The 23,864-nt window shown below is 42.9% G+C and overlaps 1 protein-coding gene across 1 annotated transcript in view; it reads left to right on the forward strand.

Moving 5' to 3' along the window:
* The window catches only part of LOC114874872, a 175,403-nt gene that overhangs the window by 148,480 nt on the left and 3,059 nt on the right, over nt 1–23,864 (forward strand). Inside the window, exon 6 of the mRNA XM_029184573.2 lies at nt 14,457–14,614. The gene's annotated coding sequence lies outside the window, so the exon portion shown is untranslated. The remainder of the gene's footprint in view (nt 1–14,456; nt 14,615–23,864) is intronic.

Below are 23,864 nucleotides of genomic sequence, written 5' to 3' on the forward strand. Positions count from 1 at the left end.
CGATCGAACTTAATCTCGCACACGTGTCTTACGCGTTTATCAGTCATAAGCTCCTTATCCATACCTCTTGGCTAAGAATACTTGAGCCTCGAACGGTAATCGTTTTACACGACCCTCGATCGTCTGACAAAGTGGTCACCCGGTCAGTTTCTAGTTGCTTTTATCTGTCGAGTAATTGCACTATGGTGCAGTTTGATTTACCGTACGTTTAATCTGGCGAAAGATACGACTGTCGAAGTTTAACCATTTCACAATTAACTCTCTGAACGTTAATTTGTCGTTGAAACGACGTCATATCTTCCAAATCTCCTGAGCAGAGTTTGCGTCACAACGTTATCCTTCGTCTTTACTTACACGCGTCGTATCTTAAAGCGACAGATCAGAACGATTAGACTTCCGAGAGCGTTCGTTTCTTCCAGCAGTTCCATTTTCAAGGGAAAAAAAAGGAGGAGGTTAATACAGAGGTCCACGTATCCCGTTGTCCCATCTTGTCTTATCTCGTCTGTTATGGTTGGACGGTCGTTGTTCAGTAGAACATATCATTGTACCCCCTGGCACGAAGACAGCCTCGAGAGCGAGCCGGCGTGGCGAGGGTGGTTAAAAGAGGTCCGAGGAAAAATAATAACAGAGATCCGGCTACTTCAACCATGGAACACAGAACCATACTTAGACGAACATTAGTGTGATAGTGGCCATCCTTTCGTAGCAAGTATTTTTGTCGACGACCTAGCAGGGATTACATCTTTTCGACGACTTCGTCTAGCATCTTGATGTTCCGAACGATAGCAATTTCTCGCCCGAAGAAATTGCAAACGCCTTCTATAATATTTTAAACGTGAGTAACGCTAATGGAAAATCAAAAATGCAATCATTTTTTGTCCCCTACACTTTAACCTGAAATAATATCCTCTTTCCGTTCGAAGAGAATATTTTCAGTGACACTCAGCACGGAATTGATGAAATCTGAAAAAAGCGTACATTATAGGATCTACTATGGTAAAAGGAACTTAGCATTCTGAATGGCCGAGAGGAAAAAAAATTCGCAGAGTCTTTGAACGTTCGCGTGGAAATCGAATCAGAAATCAGAGGACAATCGAATTCGTTCCGGCGTTCGGCTCTTCAAACGAATTTTATTTTCTCTTTCGGGAGTAGCTCGCCCGGAGCGAGCGGTATGGTAATTCGGGAGTACAAGAAAATTGGCCAGACAAGTGGGCTGATCTTCGAGCGAAGCTTATCCCGCGTTGAATCGCGCGACCTATTCTGTTTCGATCAGCCCCGATAGAGAGTTCTTCGTGGTTTGTAGGTGACAGCCGATTACTCCGCACCAACTGATGGTCATTCATTGACCAAAGAGGGTCGTTGTCGTTTAGGCAACGGCGCAATCGAGGCAACCGTTCGCTCCTCGCCTGTAATCATCCTCCAAGCCCTGTTGTTCGATTACAAAGGTTCTCACTGATTCGTTGATTTGATGGGCTGAAGATAACAGTCCTTGTTATCAATTGTGCCATGATTTTTTCTGTAAATGATCCAGGGAAACGTACTATTTATCAAATTGCAATCATTCTGGTACACTAGCGATGCCCTGACCACGATAAGTTGAAGATGGGTCGAAGACGAACAGCTGAAATTCTTGCAGTATATCCGTTCGCGAAAAGCACGTGGTCATGGGTAAAAAAGCAGCGTGATTCGTTTGTATGCAAATGTTTTCTTGTAGCCGTTGGCTTGCAGGGTCGTTCGATACCTTTGTCGGATAAAATGTTCGCCCGTAAGCGACGAGCGTACACAGGTAGCACAGGTATGCCATAAAGCGCGCCAACTTACCATGTATATTGCGAAGGTCTACCTGAATTTCCATTGAATGATCAGTGTATCGGGCATGTTTGTGTGTTTTTGCCCGGCCGTGCCTAGCTGCTAGGGAACAGGTCGTGTCGCTTAATGTATTCCTGGCGATAAAACCGCATGCTTAAAATATAGGTCGCTTTCTAGGTCGAACGTAGCCTCCTGCTACTTTGGTGGTACCTATTGCCTACCTGGCTTATGAACTACGTCCTATCCTATAAACCAGTCGCCTGGAAACCTATTCACGTGCTTTTCGCGTTCACAAAGTGGAAGTTACGACTGTAACACTTTCGTTACCCGACGCATGATCCACGATCGATGCCGAATGAAATCTTCAGATGGCAAGTGGAAAATTTAAATCATTTTTATTATGGAATTTAACGGGTTAAATAGATTTTACATTCTATATCTCTATCTCGAAATTGTTCATCGCCAAGGGCACAACAGCAAGGAAAATAATTACACAGCAACTCAAAGAGCAGGTAGATTGTCGAAAATCGATCGTATCTAGTATATGGAATAGTGTACGGTTATGGAACGGAAGCATTACTCTGTAACGTAACTGAACGCTTCCGGGTAGCAAGAAACACGAGGGCAGATTCGCGAAACAGAATGGATCGGGCCAGATCTTTGGCAACGAGCGAGCGAAATTAACAAGGGCATTATCATTGGACTCAATTTCTGATGATACCGATACGAAACATGCTGCCGGGCAAACCGCCGTTTCGGACGTTTCTCTGATTGGTTTCGATACGCGGCCGAATCAAAAGGCAAGTCGTAGCAGTTTGCGGCAACCCCTCGCCCAACCAATGATGGTGGAATTTAATAAAGGGAATGATTACGTTCACCGCAAATCAGTATCGAAATGCGTTCGACTGACTTTGACGAATCGAGAACGCCGCGGGTGCTCTACGTTGTTCTCTCCACCACCCGCAAGATATACCAATTTAATTAATGCCGGTAAATGTATTGCTACCGATCGTAATGACAGATACGAGCCAGGACAGATATTGCGAAACTCTGACGCGACCATTCTGTCTGTTTAAAGGTATCAATTATCCAATTTATCATTAATTCGAAATTTAACAATTTTACAATATCGAAGGTTCTAATTTTTTTAAAAGGACCAAGCTAATCCTAGAGCCATTACTTGAAAATCAATTAGAGGCTAAAGCGAATATTATTCTTCACTCTATTTATATTTGGAAGATAATTTAATTGTTTCTATGAAGCTCACGTGTTATCTTCACATTATCAAAGTTTAATGAGCAGACAATGGAATTGTAAGACGAGGGAGAATGATTTAACGATGCAACAAGAGGAAACGACGGTTTTCCAGTTGCCCCGTTCGCATAGACGTTTTTATATTGCCATCGAGACAGCTGCTGCTTCCCTGAGGACTGGGAAGAAAGCTTTCGACGAAAGAAAGAAAGCAAAGGAGCGCGGGAGAAAAGCGTTATTGTTCGTTACATTACCGTGCATGCGAGGCAACGATTAGCGTTATAGTCTCTACATCCGAAACTTTCTAAAAAAACAGTAGAGATGTACTGACAAGGGGAACATTTCACAAAGGAATTCACGGTTGATTCTTCCTTAATGCGGAAATTCTTGTAATCATCGACAAAAAGGTAGGGAAAATGGGGATAAAAGAGTTTATATCTAAATTTTCCATTAATTGAGGCATCCAATTAGTATCAGACCATCCTTAAACGAGGACCGTTCCCCGACAAATAAATAATTTATCAAATCTGATCGATCGATAGACTGAACTACTACACAAAGGGCAGGTGAACGAAGGGGTTAATTAAAAAATTCACTCTTCCGAATGGAAGCAAAAAATGGGAGGACTTTTAAACTGAGAGACGAGACGAGAAAAAAAGAGCGAAGAGAGAACGGGTTGAGAAAGGACGGTGGTACAAAGGGAAAGGGCGGTGTAACTCGTGTGTCTGAATGTACGCAAAATGACACCGGGGGCAGTCGGTCGAAAGGGCCCCCCACATACACCGGACGAACCTTTTAGAAAAAAGTCACGGATCAGAAAAGAGACTAGGGTCCTGTTCGAGGTGGCGGGCGAAGGGGAGAAACGTCGAGGAGAGGTAGAAAGTCTATATCGAAGGAGTCCGCGCGTTTAGCTCGATCCTACCTTTATTTTTATTTGCGCTTCGTTGTTGATGTTCATGTAGGGCTTCGAAAAGATCTATCCCCGTCTCTCGTTTATCTCTTTTTCGTTGAAAAAAGGCAGCCAGGCGGCGAGGAAGATAGAGAGGTTGCGTCGGCGAAGGACGATAAAAAGGAAGCGGTTGATTCTTTCGGGAATTTGTACCATCCATGAGAACGGTCCCTTTTTGAACGAAACGCTGTCTATGCTTTCTTCTGGTAATAGAAGATCTTTCTTCGTGATTCTAATACATCTTTTTTTAAAAGATGCATCAACTACGAGAGATTGAAAATTATAAAACGATGTACAAGATTTATCGTTGACTGCTCGTTATACAAGCGATCAAGATTCCATTCGCATCCCTTCTTCTCTCCAAAAAGCAGTGACAACAACAGAGAGTACACACTTCCGGAGTCCTGTCTAAGCCTTCAACCACGAACACTATCGACATCCTGTTTCCTCGATACGCCAGCAACTTCGTTATCCATTAAGGCGTCTTAATCTATGCTTAAGAAACCCTCCATAGTTTCCTGTGTAAAGGTTGCGCGAAGAGAAACATCGTTGCAATATTATCATGGACATCATGTTCTGGAATATTAATAATCCGATGTTTCTTTGATTCTCTACATTGTCGAGGTTTCAAGAGCATAATTGGAAAGTTGCATGTCGTTTTGAAGACAAACGAAATTCTCTCTCTCTCTCTGGCACGAAAATGCAAGTACTGTCTGTTTGAACGAGGGAAAAGGCATTTGTAACGCTGTCTCGAGAGCAAGCCCGAGTTTCTTGATTTTCTGTCGTGCAGTTTGCCTTCTTAATTGAGAACAGAGGGGAAACAATGCGATGAGAAAGTACGCTCCCGATTGTCGACAGAGGAGTGACGTGTAAAATGAAAGAGCCAGAACGGAAGAAGAGGAATCGTGGCTCGTAGATTAAGCGAGATATTGGACGAACGGGTAACCCAGTTCTTGCATCTGCAACCTTGTTCCATCAAGATGCGCCAGCTAAGGAGAGAAGCTTTTACATCGACGATTTTCCGTGCCAAGAATATGTACAAAGTGTATCGATCTTTTGGCATTAATTTCTTCAGGGTACACTCCCGATCAAATGCCTTTAAGAAGTACCGAAAGGTGTGTGTTTACCCTATTCGACATCCTGATCCACCCCCTAATTTTATATCCGTGTCCACTTTTTCTAGCTTATTTTCCTAACTCGTTAGGTGACATGTTTACTTTTCAATGAAAAAGTTCGTCCAACTACGGAAATTGCACTCCTGTAGCAATTCAACGTTTAAACTTTGTTACCCTCCACGTTACAGCAACAATGTTTCTCTTTAGCGATGTAACTCGGTTTTCAAGCTTTTTGGCCGGATTCCAACGATGCATCGCGCACTTTTATCCGTGATTCATTCAACTCGGTCGCATTAAGTGGTTCTAGACGTAAAGTGACGTTACTATGGTTCTATCCTTCGCGGAATCCAGGGGATGACATGAAAAACAGGTTATATTTCTCCTCCCTCTAACGCACAACGTTTTCAGCTGAATTCAAGGGCTAGGGTGGTAGCTCGAACTTCTATACACGCATCGAAACTGCGCCGGAAGTGGCGTTCCTTGGTCAGAAAACAAGCCGACGACGACGCTCGACTTCATACGATTTCGGTAAGAAATCGTTCGAACTTATCCAATAATACTTTCGGCCACCTCCCCGTTGGTCATCCGTTCCCATTGCCGGAAAAAACTCTTTTCAAGTTTCCATCGAAAAGCGGTACAGCTATCGCTACCCGACACATTCCCCGGTTGAAAACGAATCGTGTTCGCTCGTTTCCAACTCCGACGATCGCACGTTGTACACTTGAGACCCGCGGAAGAATAGAGCTGGTAAAAGTTCAATCTGAAATACGTATCGTCGAACCCTTGGCGAGTTTGATCGATTCGTTGTAGGGCGTGGATGAACGATGATCGGAAACCGTATTGATAAATGGTTTTATTACGTTCGTTGGCAAAGTTTCGTTCCATTGTTCCCTGGCCGTTTATAATATCGTTATGTAAATGTATATTCTGTTTAATCGATAATATAGTGAACATTATGCAGAAATTCCGCCGTTTGTTCGTACGCAAATAGGATTTATTTGTGTAGAATAATTATAGATATTTTATTGGTTCGATGATATATAATATGAATAATTATTGTACTGTATATAAATTACAGTGAATTGAATGTTGAAGATTTTTTTAATAGTATCATCGTACCAATAAATTTAATTTAATTTAAATTTCAACGAGTAATCGTCAGAAATTATTTTGATTTATTAAAAGGACACTATTTAATTTGGCAACGAATCCCTGAAAACTGTGTCGCAAATCTTCTGTTCCACTGTCTAATGTCGAAGGTCAGATTTAGCCCGGCGGTTAGGGTGCAAGGGTGTGGAAACGCGATGGGGACTTTGCGAGTCGCGAATCCGGCTCGACCGTTGCACAATACAGTGAAACGCACTTCACTCGGGGGCACTCCACTCGAAGAGCGGCTAGATTACGAGGGCAAAGGTACATAGGTGCGACCCGAGTACAACCCACTTTCGTATCTCAAAGGGGAAGGATTTATGCTGAGCAAGACAGAGAGAACCACATGAGCATTTCGCATGAACGATTTCAAACGTGTCCTTAACGGCGACCTCGGGACACTCTCCGTCCTTTGAAAGACGAGTGTACATGAAAGGAAAGAAACCGAGAGAAAAAGAAAAGGAAGGAAATGAAAAAAGTGGGAAAGGAGAAATTGCTGGACTCTGCTTCTTAAAAACGAGGCCTTTGGGAGAACGCATTCACCTTTTCAGTTCAATCTCTAACCAATCTACACCTTACAGATCATTTTGATTCAGCTATGTCCATTTTCCAAAGGTCAGTTCTGGGAAAAAATATTTTCAGATAAGTAAGATAAATTTTCAATATTTTCTAACTGGTGGACGCGTCGAGGTCTCCACACCTTTCTATGGTTAATTGAGAGGTGTACGAACACACTTGCCCCTCACTGTACACATATTCGTCTCTTCGGTATGTTCAGCGATTTATTCATCGTGCCAGGAGCATTCGAATAAACACGTCAAATTACTGTGACATTTAAAGCGAGAAAGTGGAACATCCTAGACGCGACGTCTAATTAAAAGGTCGGGTGTTTTATGAAAAGATAGAACACCGTTAACCTGGTTTCTCTCGTCGAGCTGTTTTTCCCTCTCTTTTTTCTTTTTCTGAAAGTCGAGGAAGGGGACGGTGCCAGTAACATTACAGGGTACCTACAAATATTTGACGATCCGTTTCGTGCAGTTTCTTCGAAACTCTTCGAAACGGTATTGTCTTCTGCCTCGCTGTTTACAGCACGATCGTAGGATACTTTGTACCGCAAGAACAGCTATTTGATAACTTCTGAAAGCCCTTCAACTTCCGGCCAACGTTATTGTCACCGATGTAGCTACTTCTTTCTTCGTTGCTTTCACAGTTTCACCTGTTTTGATGGAGCCGGGCGATATGAAAGAAGAATCGACACGAGTCGAAGTCGTTACGATCCCGTTGAATTGTTCTCGGTGTTACGACGTTTCTCTTCTTTTATATACCCAAGAGAAGGATACTCGTTGCACGCTTGGTTTCCGGTGCATCTCCGAGTCTGGTGTCGATATCCTGCTTATGTTATTCATTTTATATCGGCGAAATAAAGTTTGTGTTACGCGGTTGGTAGAGTGGAATAAGAATGAGCCGAGGTAGAAATCACGGAGAGGTAACTTTGCCAAGTAGAATACATTTACTGATAACTCCTTGGTTAAACATAAAACGACTTCTTCCTATTCCCTTTGATCAGCAAACTATTTAATTGAAATACCCGATCTAATTAAGGAATAATTACGAAAAAAATTTCTCCTCTTAGCATTGAAGTTTCTTCTTACTCCATTAACTGTTCAATGAAACATCAAAGCTCTTCCAATTTGAGTACAATTTAAACAAGTTCTTGTCGCAGTGATAACTTGGTAAGAATCTAATCAAAATTTCATAGCCTCGGTGATGTCGGTGATTCGATAAAATATCGTTAAAAGTACTTCCAGCTGGACGCGTCGATTCTGCAAAAATCATTTGCAATCGCGTCTGATTGAAATTCCAAAAGTTTTAGGAGTCTGAAAAAATGAAAGCTGCTCGAAGCGAAAAACAATCCCGAGTGTCTCGTCGGGTCGTATTTTTTATCGAAAAGATCTACGAGCCGGAGGACACGTCGAACAACGGCAGCAGAGGCGAACACAAGCGATTGGTCTCGTTGCGGAGATTCGAAGCGCAACTGACGTCGGCGAGGCGGTGCATCCCAGATGCACCGGTACACTGCAATTAAATGTGCACGTATAGAGGAACGCGGGGCAGATTTATGCGTCACTGCCGGCTACGCGATATCTCCATCCCGGTTGCTCGATCGACTCGCGAGCTTCGAAGCCTCTCATCGAATTCTTCGCGAGACACAGCCACCGATCGCGCGCGCCTCCACCTCACGATCGTCGCGTATCTCAGTCTCGGAGGAGGATACGTGCTTGTGCTTTGATTAACACGTTAACTGCCACGGGGGTCATCGGTGATCGCCGGTATGATTTAATTTACTTGAATAATCGAAGAGTAGAAAAAGATCGCAATTCGAAATAGTTGATTGCATGATTTCGTAACAGAGAAAAGTACCCATTGCAAAATCCTGTACACATTTTATCAAACAATAATTTGCAAGACTTTGTCGATTAAATCATAGCTGTCATTCTTCAAGGGTTCAGCTTGTGCCAGTATACACAGCTGTCATTTTTATGATATTCTCACCAGAAATTCTCATCGCATTTCTCGCTGTTCTAACGTTCAGAATCCAGTTAACCTTTCGCAATTACAGATAACATCGAACATTATAGTTGAATAATGCCTACGGGGTGTATCGAAGATCGGGAACTATAAAATTTATCCCGACCGATCAACATACATACGAACGGATTCGTGTAAAAACGACAGAGGTAAGAAAAAATTTCTCCATCGATTCTTAACGCTCTTTGGAACGATTACCGTACACGCCAGCGTTTAACTCGAACCTGCTGGCGATTTATCGCGTGATACAGACATGAAGAACATTGATTTTCGTGACGTTTCGACGCATCAGGGCCACACTTTCGTAAAAACGAAGCTTGGAGCGAGGCAAGTAACACACGGTGTTCCGTCGTTTTCACGGAGCGGCGAGAAATTTGTTCCACCGATTTTCGGGAACATCTTTTACAGATGCTCGCGATGAAATCCGACACACGCACACACGAACGGTACGCGATGTGCAGCTATAGATTATCCTCTGTAACGTGACGTACACGTGGCGTGCGAGCGGGAATATCGAGCGAGCATTGTGGCCCGATCGTTTCGATCCGGTTACGACACAACGGACGATCGGACGCAATACTTATTTAGCGTACCTGGTAATCAGCGACCATAAAAATGAACATAAACCGACACGTTTTGGTATGGTAGGTGGACACGAGCGTGAGACAGAGACAGAGTCCTCCTGCCCCAACTCATTCTTCGGCTTCCCCGTTTAATAGCAATGAGAACCTAAGTTCCGGCAATAAAGCCTAAGTGCCAACTCGCATCGTTTACGGGGATGCTTTTTCTCCGGTAAGAACCACGGGAGAATCTCCCGGTGTGTTACGGCGAAATCAAGTTTTGGGGGGTCAAGCCGTCTGGACCCAGCGATTGAAACAAAAATTTCAAGAAGAAACTTAGGTAAAACTATCTCTGAAATTTGTAATTTTAGCGGGGTTTATTTTAGGCTTTTGTAAGATATAAAGTACAGATACGAATAGAGAATTTATTTTTTATTTTTCAGTACAAATGTTTATAGATTAACCTAGGTAATTTCAAGTGTTGTTAGAACAATTAATAACGATCATTAAGGGGCGACCCAGTTTCCTTAACGGTTAAAGAAGGACGAAGATACATTAGGGGCCAGTTGAGGCGGCCATCTACCTTGCTTTCTCGCTCCCTGGGGAGAACGGGGCAGCGAGTTCTCGGCGAAACATGATTCTTGACTATCCCGGCTGGGCCCAAGGATAGATCGTCCGTGGAGATTGTCGGGGGCGCAATTTGTTTCGCTGCCTAATACGAGTCTTCTTCCACGAGACGCTTGCTACCTGGCTCCCGCTCCACCAGGATAAAATCCGGCCTCCATGTATGCGAGGTACAAGCACGCGAATTTGTCCGACCGGCCGCAATAGCATAATTTCACGTTGCAACAGGAACACTATCGCGATTTTTCCCGGTCGTATCGTGTCGACAGGTTCACCTTTTTTTTCTTTCAAAAGAAGTTCATTAACCCTTTACTACAATTCTTTTTTGTTTAACGCGAAGGAGACTGGGGAATAATACTTTTGATCACCACAGTCGATGCTCCATCACGTACATTCTTAATTTCCCTCATCGATTCGAACGAGTAAATTCAAACACGAGGAGCCGAATTTATTCAGGAAATCCGAGACCGTAGGACCCGAAGATAAGCAGGCAGTATCGAATCACCGTAAATATCATTTTCGTGTAGCGCGCGAAAGGCTGAGTAAAGAAGGGTGTAAAGTAATGTCAACTTTTTCTCGCAATTTGCATTATCTGCGACGGCACTCACGCGACTTAATTAAGAGAATATAGTAGCGTTTAGCGTCGAATGTCGTGCGTGCGTTGAAATTAGAATGCACGCTGCTAATAAATTATTTTTTTCTCTCATTCCAGTATTAACAGTGTACTGTTCGTAAGTCTCGAATTCCACGGATGATATAAAAGCGTCGAAGCGTAGAGTAGCCAGGAAGAAACAAATTAATCACGCGAGCCAATAACCCGAAGCTTTCCATTCGTTCGACCCGAAACCCGGCTACATCCTGCCGGGATCTTTATCAAGCCCAAATAGAAAAGTCGAACGGTAACGTATATATAGCGCGGGGCTTCGAAAAGACGAAGGAGCTCGAGATAATCCCGTTAGCACGATGAAAACGTTCCGGTGGCGAGATTCTGCCAATACGCCTTGAAATATTCTGAATGACCGGCATTGGCCCCCCTTTATCCCCCTTTTCTTCTCTTCCCTTTTCCAACCGAGCATTCGCGTTCCGTTTCTCGAACGGTCAGAGAAGCTTCTGCAATTATTTTCGCGGTGAATTCTAGCGAGGACCACCCAAGTTTCGAGCGGCGCAACACGATCGAGGTGGAGCCCGGAGGTGGCTTCATTGCTCCAACTCACGAGATATTTGCATCTGGGACCGGCGTCAGTTAATTCTGGCCATCAAGGCACCATGCTGTCCCTTCCTGTCTCTCCTTCCCTTTGCCGACGGATACGGCTTAGAAAATTCTCTCTTTGCTTATTCCAATCGATCTGACTTGGCGAAGATTCTATTAACACGTACCGCGAGGGCTGTTGGTAATTGACACCTCAAATTTTATATTAAACGCGAATTTTTGCTGACTTTAAACACCTTGATTGTCATTAATTTTTATTATCTATATCTCCTTCATTGTCGTCGCAAAGTACGAAGGTAGATCCCAAAGAATTGTAAATGGTTTCAAACAACGATTCAAGAGAGCCCGTGATGGAACGGTGAAAACAGTTTCACCGGCTTTTATCGTTTTAATTCCACTTATTTAAACGTAGAGAAAAATAGAGAGAGAGTATTTACCATTCAGGACGAAATTTCAATTAAGCGCCAGTCGATATGCATTGACCATTAATAACAAATAGCCTGCTCGATGTTTCTATTAAAAGGCAGAAAGCAGACGGATTTAAATAAGAGGACTAGTGAATATTTTCTTCGTTCTTGAATGCATAAAAGAAAGAAATATTCGACGAAGAGAGGATCTTCAATATTTTCTACGATATTAAAAGCAACGAGCAGTAATCTGCTGTTCTGAACAAAATGCAAAGAAACAATTATCAGAGAAAGTTTGACGTCGAATATTTTTTCAACGCGAACAATTTTTTCCGCGTCTCTTTCGTATTGGGAAAATTGAAAATTTATCGCACGAATACCGTATTTGACTAGATGGATGTAGTCGGTTACCTCGAGTTTTACGATCCATCGATATAGCAGGATGGATCGAGACTGGTGCTTCTTGAAATACGAATCGACGCAGGGTGCTTATGACCCCTGAGGAAGGGTTAATTTTCAAATTCAATACGCCCCTGAAAGATATTGACGATCAAGTCTGTGAGCAAGTGTCTTTTGCATACAACCGGTCTCGAATTTTAAATCAAGGAAACATATATTATGCAGCGGGGCAAGTGGAAAAAAGAGTGAAAATAACAAAGGTGCCGACGAATCACGAGAGTAGAAAGGATTCCGCTCCTCACCGCGTCCAATTTGCGTGATTGATTAGCCGCTCCGAGTGGTCTCGCGGTGTTGCATCGCGTGGTGCGCTAATTTTCCCGGGGCGCGATAGTAAATTAGCGAGAAATTCGCGGGAGGTCCGTCGAGAAATTAAAAGAAGCTCCGAGTGCGAGAGAAAAATAAAAAGAACGAATGACGTGGAGAAGAGTGGAAGGAGGGAGGGGGAAAGAACGAAGGCAAGGAAAGCAAGAGCGAGTTTCTAATTATCGCCGAAACGCGTTCGTACGAGCGCGTGTATTCCGTACGCGTCGGTTTGCGCGAACACCCACGATTCTGGACGTGCGTGAAACGAAACAAAAAAAAAAGAAAAAGGTAGGGAAATTATACGTACGAGGCCAGCGGGGGTGGCGAACAGAGCCACGTTGCCCTGTGATATTCATGTTTCCATATTATTTATGACTGGTGGAACGAGTGGCCGCACGCGTACAACGGCGCTACGAAACGCAACCCGTGCGCCTAACACGTACATTATGCGGGGTAAAGAAAAGAGCGAGCGAGCCGCGGGGCTACCAGTCCACCATGGGGGTGGAGTGAAGCGGAAAAAATAGAAACAACCCTGTCTACTCGTGGCACAGGGGTGGCGCCTTGCCCTCGTACACCTTGCGCTTAAATCGTTCACTCTTTTAAAGAAGTTTTCCGTTTAGAAACGATCAAAAAATTTTCAAGATTTTCAGATTAAACTTTTACAGGATATTATTCGTACAATACGAACACCTTGTGTTTTGACCATTCGAATAAATGAACTTTCTCGCGTGTACGTTCCACCGTCGCGAGTACACCAGGCTAGATGGTGAGAGTAACATAATGATTGGTTGATAGAACAGCAGGTATAAGGGGAGGTGTGGCATCAGCACGCGTTACGGGCATAATTCATTCGACCAGTCGTGGGGACATACACGTGTACGAATGCGAGTTTTATCGTTCGATAAAAGGGCCACGATCCGTGTACTCGTCGTTTTGTACCCTTTTCTATGCTGCCCTACCAATCGATATTTAACGGACGTTACAAGTACGCACCTTGTCATTAACGATCATGTATCGAATCTCAAGGTGAGTCGTTCCTGCGCTGTTTATATCTCACTCAGTCTCGATCGGTTATCGGGTCATTGCAGTCGAAGAAATTTACTGGAAGTGTTGGAAAGTTTTATTATAGATGGTTTGAAAGAGGGAGGCATTTGGATGAAGCAGAATGATTAGGGTCAAAGAAAAGTACACTTGTTAAAACTTGCGAGGTATGAGATTAAGAGAATGAAACTTTTTAGGTAAACTTGGGATTGGATGTAACAGCGTAACACGTTTTGATCCTAATTAGGGTATACCGGGGTTCGAAGCTGACAGACGACTACTCCACCCGTTAAGCCCGATGTATTCGTTAGCGAATATTCTCTTCCCAAAGTTCTTCAACTTCAAACTACTATTCGCACAATTACTGTTTGAGAAGCATCTACTTTGCATGTCAAAAACGCGGTAACATAATTTTCTTATAATTCTTCAAAGATACTTGAAAATTGTTTAACGATTACAAAAGATCCATAGATCGTTCCTCGTATTAGTAATAACGAATACGGTCATTGTTAGTACAATTTGTAAACACGCGGTCGCGTTATTAATTTATTTATGGTCGGGACGGCAATGCGCGAGCAGGTTACGCATGGTCGAGAATCAATTAATATCGGCCGTTTTGCACCCCCGTGGAAGGCGACCGGCGTTTCAATCGAGTTTAAACGAAATCATCAGGCGATTCGGCAAATAACGCGGCGGACCCTGTCCGAAAATGTACGCAGCAAACAGACCGGTTAAATAGAAACGAAATCGCTATTGTGTACCCGCCATGGGGATCTCGCTATGGCGTTCTATAGACTCTGTGAGACTCTATAGAAATGTTGTGAACTTGCATTTTTTCTACTTAAACTTCCAATTTTGATATGTTAAAATTATCTAATTTAATTATTTCTTTTATTCAACACCAACATTTGATAATCGTTGTATACGAGAAAGAAAGAGTCGTAAGTTTGTAACAGAGCAAATACTAACTTCTTTTTTGTTTAATTTCAGAACGTTTCGAGAAGGCGGTACACCAGGAGCGTGGCGCAATCTCGCAAAGATATATCTACCCCTGTGAGAGCCATAATGCTGTAACGTTCCAATAAAACAGCACGAAACAAGGAAATTAGTTTTTCATCCAGGTCCATTTACCTACACATGTGAAACAGGTAAGCCATTTGCACTATCCTTTTCTTTCCTAGGGAATAACGCTAAGTTATTAACACGTTGACTACTATAGAAACAGCCACGCCTAATATGACACGCGACAATATGGAGTGTTATGGGTGTTGAGCATCCATTTTTTTTCCAACTCTTCAATTTACTAGCTAGAATAATTACTAAAGTAATTTCAGTCATATTCAGAATATTTTTGCTATTTTATTTGTTCAAAATTCAAATTAATTAATACATTGACAAAGTAGCGATTCAAATGAACGATCCAATTAAAGCAATTCTCCCTGAATTGTAAAAATAATCAAATTTAACGTTCACGATCACATCGGGGAAACGTTTATTAACACGAGTCGTTATTTTCCCGCTCATTTTTGCATGCGTTCCGTTGGCAAACGTGTTAGAGAATAGAAGAGGCGAATTACCGAGCGGAAAAATGCAAGGGCGCATTATGCCGTGTCAGAAAACGAAAGAGGTCAACCTTGTTCCGTGCAAGTGGCAAGAACTTAACGACCAAACGTATTTTCAACCGGGACAATTATCGCGTAAAACTTTTGCCCCCTTCCTTCACACCCTTCCCTTCCCTTTTCTTCCTTCCATTCGGCCGATTCTTCTTCTCTCGCAAATCTTTAATACGGCATCCTCTCTCCCTTCTACTTCTGAACACTCTTCGTCTCGCCTCGCATCGCGTCCTGTCGGTTCGGTGCTCGCTAAAGTAATTAACACTTTAATTGCTATCGCTTTTCGGGGAGAATGGCTGTGTTTTCGCTTCCGAATAAAGTAAGTTCCTTTGAATCATTAGTATGGTTATACCGGACAGAATTATTAATGTTTATAAACGTGTTAGATCAGTGAAATGGAAATTTTTCCAATTCTAATGTAATTTTAAGCATCAAACTTTCGATTCCTCGAATAAATAACAAACGAGTTTCTAAACGAAAGCAGTAGGAAACTTTTGAGGGTTCGTATTTGTTTGCTTCGCGTTGATGATCAGGCTGGTTCGGGCGAAAGAAATGATCCCGAACTTTAGACGACGTTCGAGCACGTTATTTAGCATCATGGAACGCTTTAAACTTGGACTCTCAATTATCGCGAGAAACTTTTACTCGCTTTCGTACACCTCCTTCATTTTATCTCTCTCCCTGTTCGTCTACTTTGCGCTTCCCTTACAAATCTTTGTCAAAGCACAGCGTGCACTTTCTTTGTCGGCTGCACCCTGTTCAACTGCTCTCCGTTTAGTGCGCGACGGATTATTTCACCTCTTCCAGCTGCGCCACTCCCGTCTCCTCCTTGCTTTCGACAAATCTAATTAACAAAGTCGTTTACTTATCTAAATGGATTCTGTACTCGTCCGTTTCGCCGTGGCCTCGCCCTGAACGGCGTACAGGTTCGCGCGTGTACCGTCTCGTCTCTCTCGAATCCCGTCTGCAGGAATTATTGGCGAACTTCTCCGACCTCTTCGTTAGATCTAAACAAGTCGAAATCGGTAAACGAAGAGGCTCCATCGGATCGTGTTGTTTCCGCGAACGTAGTTTTTCGAGCGTTCTTTCCACCGTCTGGACGCTCGAGCGATGTTAACTCGCTTCTAAGAAAATTATTCCAAGCTCCGGCTAGGAGGTCTACTCGTTCGTTCGTTAATTGCGGTTTCTCGAGATTCCAATCTCCTTTGGAACAGAGATACCGAATGAATTCAAGCTTTCAGATTTCAATGAATTCTATTAATTCAACTCGATGCTCTTTCGCTACGACCACCTGCCTGAGATTCTGCTTAATTTTAATTTATCTCCGCTGAACAATCAAAAATGACCGATCACCACTCTTGGTGAATTATTATTAATATCATGGACGGTAGATAAATTTACTCGTCGCAAATTAATTTTCGTTATTGCAAGCTACTGATATTTTAGCCTGTCGCCTGAATGATTGACACGTATTACTGATCCTCCTTCTTTCAATGATTTCTGCATTATTCTTCAAATTGAATTGAAAGTTAAAAATTGTATCATTGTTGCGAAACGCGTATAATGATTCCAAGCCATAAAGGGACTCCCGCCACATGATTTACGATCTGTCCTTAGGGAAACGAACGGAGAAGCGTGTTCGAGAAGGTTTCCGCGAATCGGTCGTCCGAGAGGAGCTCGAGGAACCGCGAACAAAGAGGCTCGTCTCCGTGGAAGAGGCAGCCGGTGTCCGACGAAAGGAAACGCGGTGCGCCATAATGGTAGATAAAGATCGTGGGGATCGCGGATCTAGTACCGATTCACGGTCTCTCTCCGTTCTCTCGAATAGGGCCATACGTATGCCCGTTTACGCATACGTCTACCAGCCGCGAGGATTTCAGCTCCGTGGAAGTAGCTGCCCCTGCAGTTAAGACCTCAGGGTATCAGGTTTCCCCGATTGTATCATCAAACGGTCCCTCCTCGGTTTCTTCGTCATCTTTCCTCCGCGTTGCGCTGCACCGACCGTCCGCTCGGTTATTTTCAGTCTCCTCCTGCGAAATGGTACACGACCACGCTCGCATTTTCGAGCCTATGATTTCTTTCGTTGCCCGTGGCCGGCGCCGACGACGATGCTACGCGTCGCACTTTTGAGAAGGACATCTCCCGCGAAAGGGGTCAACGCCAGCTGCACACCTTGGGTGACGGCTATCTCGTTCCACCATTTCTTTAAGGCCAATTCATAAGGATTTTGATTAGTTTATTCGGTACGAAAGATTCTCTCTAACCCATCGCTAGAGACTCTACTTTGCTTGTTAACCTCCGCCTAGGAGAACCTCTTAAAGTAGCAATTCGCACAAGTAGCTCTGATTGTTGCCCCCGTTACTATTGTTACCTTTAATTTCGCAGCGACCTCGTTGTAAGGAAATCCATGTTCGCCGGTCCATGAAAAAATTTAGGCCAACCAGTGGTGTCGAGCGAAAAGCTCGAAGGCCGGCATTCGTGCATTCCTATGTCGACTTCCTTTAAGTGGTAGCGTACACCCCCGCTTTCAAACGAACCACGCTCGATTTATGCGAATTAAATATAGACGCTTTTATCCGCGAGTAGAACGCTTAACGCTTCGTATATTTATGCGTGCTTGGTTAAAATTCGTTTGAAGTTTTTATTCCGTGACTGAGAGGAGATAGCGGAGAGCGCAAGGATACCCCCGCAATCCGAGACAATATCTCGTTTCGGCTAAGAGGATCGCCGTCTCGACGACGGTTTTAATAAATTTCAACGATTCCACAGCGACGAAATCTACGCTCGTTGCAATATACCGTTGCGGCTTGCGACCATCTACGAACCAGCACGACAAAACGAGCGTATTCTCGGTTTATTAAGCGTCATTAACGAGTCGACCCGCTTGACTCAGCGAACCGTTTCCGCGTAAATGTTGTCCCCTGACCGTAAAATAGAGCGTCGACTCTGTAAATGGAAATACCGTATGAATGACGTGTCACCGTCTTGTATTTATTTTAACGTTAGGTCCATCTAAATTTATATCCCTTTTTTAGAAATTTCCATCATGATCGAACAAATTTGCGTACGTTATCGTATCTGAAGCAGCGATCGTTCATATTGGAAATAATTCATGAGATATTGGGTGGATGAAAAATTCACGAAGGGCCAAAAGCTGGCGTATCGGACGGTAACCGTTAACGAAACAATTAACTGGAAATTAAACAACGTGGTTAATAGAAAATCAACGATGCAGCGCATTCATAACGAGCTTATCGCGGAGTTAGCCGAGATTTCGCGGTAGCTGTTCTTTCCGTCTCGCAGCGTGTAATGGATATCCCAACCCTGGCTGATGATCTATTACCGCGAAAATAGGTCAATTAGACCGGCTGGCCTCGGGCCACGAGGTACGTCCCGAATTTCAGGCTAATTCTGTTGGCTGCTTTAATTACTCTGCAGGTTGGAAACGCGGCAGATCAAAGCGACACATTCGCCAGAACGATTTGCAATCGCGAGGAAAACACGACCAGTCGGTTACCTGGAATATCGGACCGAAACTCCCCGATTCTCGTTCGTCATTGACGTCTGCGAATCGGAACAATTGGATGGTTTATTATTTCCCGCCCATTCGACCGACTAATTGGCCTAGTTATCTGAAAATTGTACGAACAGCGTGACCTATGTTCCTAGGGGCAATTATTGTCGAGTAGGAGGTTCCAACTGGGATTAAACTGTCAAATTTTTATGGATATGGCAATTTTGATGGAAATGTCGTTGGCTTTTTTATATGAATTGCGAAGAGTTAAAAATTCAGGATAATTGTTTTTTTTATTGGAACTCTAATCATCGGTGATTGAAATTTTAAAGTCCAATTTTTGCAATTTAGCAATTTATTTTATTAATGAATTATTATCAAAAACATGTGTCCTGATTTTATCGAACATTGTGTGATGAAAAAATTTGTCGTCTCCTCATTGATATGCAAGGCGCAGGAACCTCTTCGATATATAAGTCCTTACAAATTTTCGAAGTAGACTGGTGCGTGTAAGAGCTGGTAATGGACGGTTCGGGTTTCCCCGTTCCAACGTGAAAATCTACGTTGCCACAATGTAACTGGTCTATAGGGTAGAGCGCGAAGATCGTGTTACAAGCGAAGCCAGAGAATTAAGTGCTCGCGTGTGTTCGACGCTTCGTGTAATTTTACTTTGTGCACCGTTGCACGGCCAAGGTGGAATTTCATTGAAGCTTCATCCACCTGGGAGTGCAACGAGAGAGGAACTTTCTTTGTAAAACGTATACAGCTTCGCGGTGGCGGGGACCGGGATGCGCGCGGAAACGGAGTTTCAGCGGTAAGATAATTTCGCAGGTCGGTGAAGTTAAACGCGGGCTCGCGATAAAGTGATCGGACAAACAGAAAATGACGACGTGTTCATTTTCGTGAAATTGCTTTTCCCTCTTTTTTTTTTTTTTACAAAGTACATTCGTGATCAAAGTACATTCCTAGTCCATCACCAGCCAACTGAGCCTTCGTTAATGTTTAATTACTTCTAATACTCATTTATCGCTCATTAGTCTTGCTAACAAATTGAATCCTAAGTGAAAATTAATAACGTACTGCAGGGATAAGTATTCATCACAATAATGTGCAGTAAAATAGTCGTGTGTTTATGTACGTGCTCGAAAAGCACACACAGACTTTCTGGTGGATCTAATAATTGATTGAATCGTAATTGTATGTTCATGAAACGGTAGAATAATGCCGATGATAAACTATTAAACGGTGACCATACACCGTTCCGCGTTTAATAAACCTACAAGCATGATAACACTATATTTATTACGTTACGCAAACCGGTCGAGGCTTAATTAAATGTTTATGACATATTATTCCTGGAGGATATTAAATTCTCAATTTGCATGGGATATACGTTTGCGCTATGCAAACTAATCGGCACTGTTCTAGCAGAGATCACGACCCCGATCAAACCTTTATCGAATTTTAATTGTTTCCGGAATATGGGACAAATTGATTTAAAAATTATCCATATCAATTTTTTTTTTTTATGATAATTTTTATGCAATAGTTATTCACAAAGGGACAAATTATCATTAATAAAATATATATATATTGGGAACCAAGGATTTGAACCGTGGATCTCTAAATTGCGAGTTGTATGTGTGAGTTTGTCATACTTCTCAATGTAAGTAGTAACTAACTTTAATTATTAATATCTTTTAAACAATTAGCCGTCTGCCCCCAAAAGGGGGTATAGACGTGTTCAGCTCGACGAGCTCTACAAGCTGGCAAAGTTTCATTAATAAGTGAGTGTAACACTTGGGTAGTTCCCCTTGGTATTTCTCAACGCAAAACGGAAGGAGCACCGTTGCTCTGGTATTTTTCGTAGCTATTGTAAAGACTAACCATCTCATTCGGACGATTAAAACGTTCATAAAAGTCCAATATTAATTTCATAGCGGTCATGGATTAAGCTTTCCTCGAGCGGAGGTCCAATAGCGGGGACAAACGCGAAAGAGATAAAGTCCGGGGTTGCATTCGCGAAGAAGAATGAGCACCTTCGCCGGAAGTATCGCAATAAAAGAGACCGCGAAGCTCGTGGCGCGTTATTAAAACTTTCAACTCGACGTTAATGAAATTGTTCCAAGGTGTATCGCGCGTTAGCATCGTCCACCGTCTACGCGTTTTTCCCATCGCGTTGGCCTCTTTAAGCGTCCCACATTTTTTTTTTCTTCCTCCACACGCGTATACGTGTGCGCTGTTTTTTTGTCGGTTTTACAAGGAAAACGCGTGCCAGGTGGATGTTAATCATACTTGACGCGTTTTACGTGGCCGGCCAACTCGAGCGGATGTAAATTCGTCACGGAATCGAGACGCTAGATCGCCTACGTTTTCACAGAATCTCGTTACCGATAATCTGAACAATTTTTTATCATTATTATACCCTTTGTCCGGGCTTTAACGCGTTCCCTGATCTTTCGTACTCCTCTATTGCTTAGGATACAAATAGGACTCTTTGTTCGCCCCGTAATTGTCCAGAGGCACGTCAATTGCAGTTTACAGAAAAATTGGAATATGCCGTGATGGTGTACTGTTATTGTTCGCTAAATCGCAATCCCTTCTATTTCAGTAGTTGATGCTTGAAATTTTAAAAGAAAAAAATAGACAAACTTTACCCTTAGAGTAAGTTAGCCCACATCATTATCATTAGTATGGGTGCAACTATTTTTCATTAAACCCCAAACTCTTTAATTAAAATTTCATAGATTCCCATGACGCGACGTCGTTAGATCCTTTAACGATTCGAACTTCCATTTCGATGTCCCCCCGAATGCCGAATTAGTCGACTCCGTGGATAATTGCTGCTTCGTCGTAACTCGTCGCGTTTCTAGCAGCGTCGAAAGCATCAGGTGCAACAATATTTCTGGCGCATGTGGCGCGTTATATTGCTCTATAAAGACGTACTTTCTCATTAAGAAGTTTCATACTCATTCGCCATTAACGAAAGAGGGGGCAGGGCCCGTGTGAGGCATGCATTCACGTGCCAGTTGTTAATAAATTCATCGCACCTTTGCTATAAATAACAATCATTCTCGCGCGAGAAACGGCAAAAGCAGGAAAGGAGATGACGGGGAGAAGGTAAAAAAAAAACGATAAAAAGGGAGAACGTCTTAAGAAAGTTGTACGACCGACAGAAGGCATTATTCTTCTAATCTGTCTCGATCCTGTTCAACCACAAATTGCATTAAACCTATGTTTTATGGCCGTACTCCAGATTACTTTTATTTATACTCGGAGGCGAGACAAAAAGGTACCACCTTTCGGTTTCGTACCTCTGGCCGGTTGTGCCGTATTATTTTTATCGTTGGCGATAATGTTAAAGAATTGGCCGTTGTCACGACAGGATATTCGTGAGTGTGTTAAATGTCACGTGTTTTAGCTGAAAAACTACTTCATTCCGACATGGATGTCAAATTATTATGAAAATTAGACTGGTGATCGTTAACTTTAGAATTCTTTTTTACAATTTTGAACGCTCGAACTTGCAGACGCTCGTCAATACACTACAGTAGAGACATTTTGTTTCGATTGAAATTAAAGCCGTTACGCGGAAGGATACAACTTGTAGATCCGATAGAAATTGCTGTGTGCCTTGCAACTCTCCCGTGGGATGAGTCGGAGGAAGGAACTCGCATGCATATAAAGTGGGGCGAGGATATGCGCGAGGGTTAGCGAGACTTGCTCGCTTTTGTTGGAAATTGTGTTTATACTGGCGCGTAAAGAATGTTATAATAAAATATTTCTGATCCCCAAAAAAAAACTGAACTTGCTAATCGTTATAAAAATGGTCAAGCAATTTATTCTAAAAATATAGATATTCTTGCAAATTTTAAAGATAGAACTTCCACTGTTAGATTCTCATTAGCTCTCTTTTCCACCTTGTATTTCATACACGACACGACATTGCACTTTTCTCTCCAAGCCAATAAAAATGCGTCGCTTTTGTGTCGTAAAGGGAAGAAACGCTCTGTTTTCCACGCGCGTTCGCTGATTCGACCGATATTTATGAGGCTCCCTGTACAAACAGACAGGGACGATGAAACCAGGGATGTCTTTTAGTAGAAAATCCTCGCGGCAAAGAGTGGATACGTTCATTGTGCCGCTCTGTGTGTCATCGTGGAATAAGCAAGACGTCCCCTGCCAATTTATCCCAACGATACTGGCCGTCATTCCTCGTTTCAAAGAATATTCCGATGGGGATTGAAATGAATGGACCTCCACCCCGTTTCTTTTCCGGGACGTTCTTGATTATTGCCAGGAAACAATGACTCCCGAAGTAAAAAAAAAAAATCGCCCATCACGGAAATGCCTCTATCGTGGAGGAAAGATTGCGATTCCTTCGACAATCTTTCAATCGAACAGAAGCAGAAGCACGGTGTAATTAAACTTGGTTCGTATCATCTTTTTTATAAAAATCATTTATGTCTAAAAAAAATTGGAGAACCCTTGTAAAAAAATTTTCTTCAACATCCCCTAGCAAGATAGAGCATCATTGAAACGATGTAACCTGTTATGAATATCGTTACCATTCAGGGGATAAACCGGGTCGACAGGACAGCAGTGTAATCTCAGACAGTAAAGATCTTCCGTTTTCAAGGATAATTAAGGATCCTCGGAACGTCTGGGACCCTCTGATACGAGACAGAAGTCAATTAATAATCCTTTGTGATGAAGCCAGTTTAGTCCTTCCCGTACAGTGGCTATATAATATCCTTTAGCCAGCCGGTGGCAAAAGCTGCTATTCAAGTTCGTCAGTGGGGACAATGGTTCCTTAATCCCGAAAATTTTTTTCAATTATACCATCCTGACCCCTGGCCCTCTATTTTCCCGAAGAATCGTGAACGGTACGACGCCTCTGACGGCGAAGCTAATTAAACTTATTTCAAAAATTCGCCGCAATTTCTTTCGCAAACATTATTCATTGTTAAGAGCCTATCCAGGCTCATTTTCTTTGGCCGCGTTTCCACTTGCCGCGTCCTGGATAACCTTCTTCTTCTTCCTTCTCTTCTTCTTTCTCCTCTTTTTGCTGGAAAATTGAACGACCTCCGAATTAATCTGGCCAGCCTGCTACCGTCCGGCCATCGTTGCGTTTCCGTAATCACAGTCTTCTCCTTCCATTCTCCATTGAAGATTATAAAATGCACCGTCGAACAGAAAATTGGATTTCCACGAGGTAACTTCCTCCTGCTGTTGAAACGTCCTGCTGGCCGACCGACGACCGTCGGGATC

The sequence above is a fragment of the Osmia bicornis genome, chromosome 13 (genome assembly GCF_907164935.1).
Source record: "Osmia bicornis bicornis chromosome 13, iOsmBic2.1, whole genome shotgun sequence".
NCBI classification, from domain to species: domain Eukaryota; kingdom Metazoa; phylum Arthropoda; class Insecta; order Hymenoptera; family Megachilidae; genus Osmia; species Osmia bicornis.